The sequence below is a fragment of the Eulemur rufifrons genome, chromosome 7 (assembly GCF_041146395.1).
Source record: "Eulemur rufifrons isolate Redbay chromosome 7, OSU_ERuf_1, whole genome shotgun sequence".
NCBI lineage: Eukaryota > Metazoa > Chordata > Mammalia > Primates > Lemuridae > Eulemur > Eulemur rufifrons.
In genome coordinates this window covers 268,593,718-268,599,972 of record NC_090989.1, presented here as the reverse complement: position 1 = coordinate 268,599,972, position 6,255 = coordinate 268,593,718, and the positions used below count along the sequence as shown (strand labels likewise).

The window sequence follows — 6,255 nt, the reverse complement described above, 5'->3', positions numbered from 1 at the left end:
ACTTTAGCCATAAATTGTATGCAAATAGGTTCCTTCCGTGGCCGAGAGCCAGGAGCGAGTGCGTCTTTCATGAGCTAACCCTGTTCCGCTGGGAGGGCTGTTCCTTTAATTCGCCAACTGAAAAAGTGGGAAAGGATGTCTGGAGGCGAGGCGTCCCATTACAGAGGAAGGAGCTCGCTATATAAGCCAGCCAAAGCTGGCTGCACCGGCCACAGCCTGCCTACTGTCACCCGCCTCTCCCGCGCGCAGACACGCGCCCGCGCCTCTAGTCGGCACAAAGACAGCGCGGCTGGGGGGACCCCGGGGGCCACGCACGTGGGAACCCGCCGCTGCTCTCGCCCAGGTACTTCTTCCGTGGACCCGGCTCACTCAAGGATCTAGGTCTCGCCCACCGCGGAAAGGTAAGCCTGTTTCACTCCTATCACCCAAGATCGTTATGGTGTACTGTTTGCATTCCTGGTACCAAATAGGCTGTGGTTTTATCATTATAAAACTTTTGCTTTATTTTCATCGCCGGCAAAAGCGGGTATGCGTTGTTGGTTATAATCAGATGCACCTTACTGTTCCTGACTTGCGCCCATCCCCCGGGCTCCCCACCCCTGTCTTTCATTTTTGTATGTTTTTTAGCTCTATGAGTACTCACACTTGGAAGGAACTTTTTGTAAAGTTCTTATCTCTGCCGTTCTGCAGAGGAAAAGTAAGAATTTTCTCTTAATGCCTTGCCTGGACAATTCACCTGTGGATATTCTTTCTCTGAGAGTTAGGGAAGTAAAGTTTTAAAGGGGAGTTTGCTCATAGCCTTACTCTGGGATGGGTTAGGGGCAGAGTGATATGATTTTAGAGAGAACAACCAAATTTCACATCCAAACAGCCTTTAGAGTTCACAAAGAGTTTTGTACCCATCCCCTCATTTGATCCTCACAGCATCCACCCTGTGGATGAAGGTTGGCCCAGGAGAGAAGAGGGGACTCCTAGGGCCAGTCCAAGGGTGGTGAACACCAGCTTTGGTTCTTAAGGGCGGGGGGGTTGTGTTGTGGATACCTCCTGATTCACTGACCCTCGGGGGGGGTACATATGCATGTTTGGGGTGCTTAGAGCTAGTGGTGTCCTACATCTCTCTAGAATCACCTCTCCCTTGTCACCTCTCATCACAGAAAGCCCTGAGGAATGACTTTCCCCAGGTAGGGAGCCTACCTCCCCACTGGTGGACTTTGGAAAGCACCTAGAGGCTCCTCTCACCCATCACTGTCATGGGAGGATTAAGCGCTCAGGTTTCCAAGCCAGAGGCAACTTTGTTTTTCTCCACCTCCACCATGCATGTGACCCTGAGAAAAACCCATAAGCTTCTTGAGCCTCAGTTTCCACTTCTTTAAAATGGGGACAATAACTTCTGTTGTTATGAGCAGAAAATGAGGTATGAAGAGATTGGCAGTGAGTGCTCTGTAACTGGAAGTTTGGATCATCGTTGTCATTGCCAAAAACTGCCATCACTCTGGAAGTTAAAAGAGGCACCGAGCCAGCTGTGGATTGTTTCTTGTGCGTTCCTCAGCCTGCCCCCAGCCCCCGCCTTTTTATCTCACCCAGTCTGAGAGCGTCTTACTAGGCAGGCTACTGGCAAGTCGGAGACTTGGCTGTATTTTACAAGCAGGAGGTTGTGTTGGCACAGCTTGGGAGAAAAGGTAGCAGCCCAGGGCTGGATGTAAATGTCGTGTGCTGATTCCAAATGTCACTAGGTTTTGCGTTTAGGCACTTGCAGATTCTAAAGCTGTCGGCTATAAAGTGTTGCTGCTGGGGACTAGTTGGAAATGCTTTCTGTCCGGAGGGAGAGCCGGACAGGGAGCCTCGCCTGCAGAATGAATGCCTCTTTTTCATGTTCTCGTGGACCTTTTCTCCCTTTTTATGGAGCTTTCCCATATGTGCTTTAGAAACAAAAACTGCTGCCCACCCCAGCCAGTTTCCACCTGGTCCTGGGATATGGTGAGCCCGATTCGGGACTGGGGGAAAATTTGTTCAGTCCTAAATAAACTAGTGGAAAGTGTGCTGGCGTCATATGCATCCGAGCCCTTTGCGAGAGATACAAGTTAGTGAATCTTGGCCCTGTGCATTTCAGGAAGATGACTGAGTTTGGGGGAACAAAAGGGTACATGACATGAGTATTTTCTGGGTGAATTGGATAAAGATTGAAAGGGGTGTTGCCAAGCTTTACAGTCATTGAAGATATTTTTTTCCTCTATGCTTTATTTAAAAAACTTTGCTTCCCCATCTTATCTGCCACTGACCACCTTCCTCCCCCCCCCCCCCCCCAGAAGTTACTAAGCTCCCAGCCCTTAGCTTTGTCATTCATATGAGGAGGATGACAGTCTATATCCCATAGGGCTCTTGCAACATTCAGATGAGATAAGACATGGGGACCTCTTGACACCTGGTAAGGGTTTAATAAATGGAGGCTTTTCTTGGTTTTTCTGCTTATCAGTTTACAAGGATTTGTCCAAGACTAATGTTCTAAGACAATGATTTTTAAACTTATTGTTAACAATTGAAATAGTCATCAAATGAATTTAGGGTGAAACCTGAGTATATGACAGGTGAATGGGGGGCTGCTTTGGTTGACATGGGGTCAGAGGGTCTAAAACTTATTCCATTGCTCTTGGCCTCTGGGACATTTCCACAGAATCTTAACAACATGAAACACAGTCACAAAACATGAAGCCAGGGTTGTGCATTCGGGTTGCAATTCTGCACTTCAACAGGGATTTTTGCCCTTCTGAGTCACCTTCTATAACAGGAGTAGGAGCAATTCCCCAAATAGTGCTGTAGACAGGAGTATGCGTGAGAATTTAAAAGGCTTAAGCAAGGCTGATTATTTTAATTCATTTTAATGACAGTAATAGCCAAAATATATGATGAGCCTACTCTCTAACCTATAGGCTCTCTGTGGACACCATCTTACTAAACATCCACAACAGATCTCTGAGGCATGGACTGTGCCTATTGGAAAAAGAAAGGGCTTGGTGAGCAGAGAGATTGAGTAACTTTTCCAGGGTTCTAGAACTCAGAAAGAGGGAGCCAGGTTGCAGACCCAGGTCACCAAATCAGAGACATTCTGGCATGCTCTTTCTAAATGCTTCTCTGCTTCTTGCACTGCCTTTAGAAGGAAAACACTTCCTTTCTGACTAAACATGCCCCTCCAGGCAGACTGTGGCCACCCATAAATTCAGCGGTAGCCTGATCATATAACCAGAATGGAATCTGGAAAGGGAATTCAAGCTGACAGAATGAAAAACATATCCCCCTTAATCCTACCCTTTCTAGTGCTTACAATGAATTAAGAACACCTATTCTCTCGTCTCCCTAGATTCCTATAGACATCTAGCTGTGCTTTCTTATAGAAAAAAAATATCCAGCTAACCTAAAGCACAAGCCCACTTGTTTGAAATGTAAAAAGTAGATTATAAACATTTAGTTGGCTCTAAATGTGCAATGTCTTTGTGATGATAAAACACACAGGCACACACAAAGTTAACATTGAGGGCTATGTAACACATATGTGATAGGAGGGTTTGCCTATGGTTTCTCATCTAATTCTCACTCTAACAATGCAAATTATTAATTACTAGCTCCATTTTATGGATAGAGAAATCAAGGCTCAAAACAATTAAGTGACTCATCTGAAGTCTTTCCATAAGTGAGGGGCAGAGTTGGCTTTGACCCAAGTTTTCTAACTAAAACCCTGCTACTCTTTCTGCTATGTTGTGTTGCCTCCTGAAGTCAGGCTGGGCTGACTGGGTGTAGGAACCTTAAGCAGTATCTTGGTGAGTGGCCAAGGTGGTAGAGAAGCCCCCAGCTGGCATTGGTGTCTATTGATTTTACAGAATAGCCCTGCATGTATCATTTTTCATGGTGTTCAGAAAAGGTCAGCTCATGTTGGTGTAACTCTCTGCCTGGAAACAGAAAAGTTCAAATTTCAGTCCCAGGAGAGAGAAGAATGAAACTAGAGGTAGCAGTCAGGTCACTACTGCTGATTTTCATTCCAGAAAAGTAGGCACACACTTCTCTGTGCTCTGTAGGTGGGAGCCCTGATTGGGAAACCAGAGCTGTACCTGCACCCTCTCTGAGAGCCAGGTGAGCGGCACATCTGGTTTTACAGGGGCTGACGGGGAGACAGAGTGAAATCAGTGTGCCCCAGCCTCAGGACAGTAAATCCCAGGACCTTCGGGAAATGGTTGTAGCCTCCAAGCCGCAGATACAAATTCAACAGAAGACTCAGAGAGGAAGATTAGGATTCAAGCACCTCTTACTCTGGGAAGACGTCAGGGAATCCCCTTGAATCTAATCCTGGGCCAGTTTGAACACTGTCAACATGTGGGAAACATTAGATGAAGGCTGCCTTCCAAGGAGGAAAATCCCCTCAAAGTGTGATGAAACCAGCCCCCTGTAAACCCAGGCAATGATTCTACCCAACACAAAGGCAGCGGTGGCCTTACCTACCATAAGGGGCCATAGGCACCTTGTGACGTCTTTGTAGAGGAGAAAAGTCCACGTGCCTACTTGATTCTTACCCTGGTGACCAGATTTTTTTTCTAGTTATGCCCATAAGTCTAGAAATTCTTTTCCCTTTCTCATTATCTCACATTTCCAGCCTCTGCTCACCATTGGCAACAGCACTATCATCACTGTCTTTGACCCTCCACCATGGATTGAAAGCAAAATGCCCATATCGAAAGCAGGTCATGAATGGAAAATCCCTTCCATGGGTACTTTTAGTCTACTTGTGAGTGGAAATTTTTAAAAAAATATATATTTCATGCCAAGTTGTCTCAGATTTTTGAAATTTCCCGAAGTCCACAGATTCTTAATTATGTAGCCATGGTAACTCAAATAGCTCTGATTGGTCCTTTAACCCTCCCCAAGTACCCTATGCCAAGAGCCAGAGGTATTTCATAAGTTCTGAAAGTAGACAGCTTGGCTTCAGAATTAACCATTGTTCACCTCTTGACCTAGAGCAGATGAGTTGGCTGCTGCTAACTTCTACAAGAATGTGTCTAAAATGTTCTTCTAGGAGGGACCAGGGGATAATCATACTAGCTAGCATTTGCTGAGTACTCTACAGGCATCATGCCATTTCATCATCAGCCATAGTTTCCAGTAGGTATCATTCCCCCATCCCCATTAAAACGTGGGGATCTTGAAGTTTAAGTGGCTTACCCAACACCACACAGAGGATGATCGGTGGAGTAGAACTCACACTCAGTTACTAGTCCTGAAAAGGTGGTTAGAACCATTAGGGTGAGCAAGTCATGCCCGGCACCATAATTCTATTCACCTTCTGACAAGAGAGAGGGCCAGACACAGCAAAGCTAAGAAAGAGTCGAAAGCCTGTCTTTCAGACCTGATGTTCTCTTCAGCAGGGTGGCATTTTGCTATCTTCAACTTGCCCCTTCAGGTTTCACCTCCTGCAGAAACTGTAATGAAATAGTCAGCATACGATTCCTAGTGTAAGATGTTTTCCCTACTAGACTGTGAGCTGCATGAGGGCAAAGCCCCGCCCACAGCGCATCCCTCCCACCAGCCTGAGACCTGAACTGTAGACACAGATAAGCAAGTGCTGCCCCAGTGAAGCCAGGCCTGCCCTGCAGGCTGCCTTAAATCCACTCTTCCAGCTCTTCTCTGCTTCTTCCACTGACTTCTGTGTGTTATGATTAACCCACGATCGTCTCCTCTGCCCCAGTAGACTATATGCCACTGGGGTCAAGAGCATCAGTGAGGCAGGAGCTGTGTCTGCTGGAGTTTGTTTTCCCCAAAGCCTAGCCATCTGCTGGCAGGTGTCAGACCCTCAGTGACTTACTGTTGAAGAAACTCTCTGCTGTCCCCAAGGAAATGGGGTAGTAAGATACCTTTGCCTCTCTGAAAGTATTTTTTTGCACCGCCTTGGCGACTCTGTTCTATGAATTATGAAGCATCTTCACATGCAAGACATATTTTTAACAAAGTAGGATACTTGTGAATTCATAAATTTATAAAGTAATTTTTCTGTTTGGCACTCTCTGATTGTTCCAGCTAGTATACATTGTTTTAGTAAGGCCTGGAAAGCTTGTCACTTGCACAAAGTAGAAAGTGGTGGCATTGGTGTTTCTCCACATGCATAACTCCCCAAACGCTGCTTCTCTCACTGCACCACATGACCCAGGAATTAGTCCCACTTTCCAGGTGAGAAAAAAGGTCCAGACAGTAGGCTACTTGCTAGAGGAATATTTA

At 46.1% G+C, this 6,255-nt stretch overlaps 1 protein-coding gene across 3 annotated transcripts in view; it reads left to right on the top strand.

Moving 5' to 3' along the window:
• Positions 1–236: 236 nt before the first annotated feature.
• Positions 237–6,255, top strand: part of TNC (tenascin C) — an 89,722-nt gene continuing 83,703 nt past the window's right edge. For all 3 annotated transcript variants that reach the window (XM_069476721.1, XM_069476720.1, XM_069476719.1), the window contains exon 1: positions 237–401. The gene's annotated coding sequence lies outside the window, so the exon portion shown is untranslated. The remainder of the gene's footprint in view (positions 402–6,255) is intronic.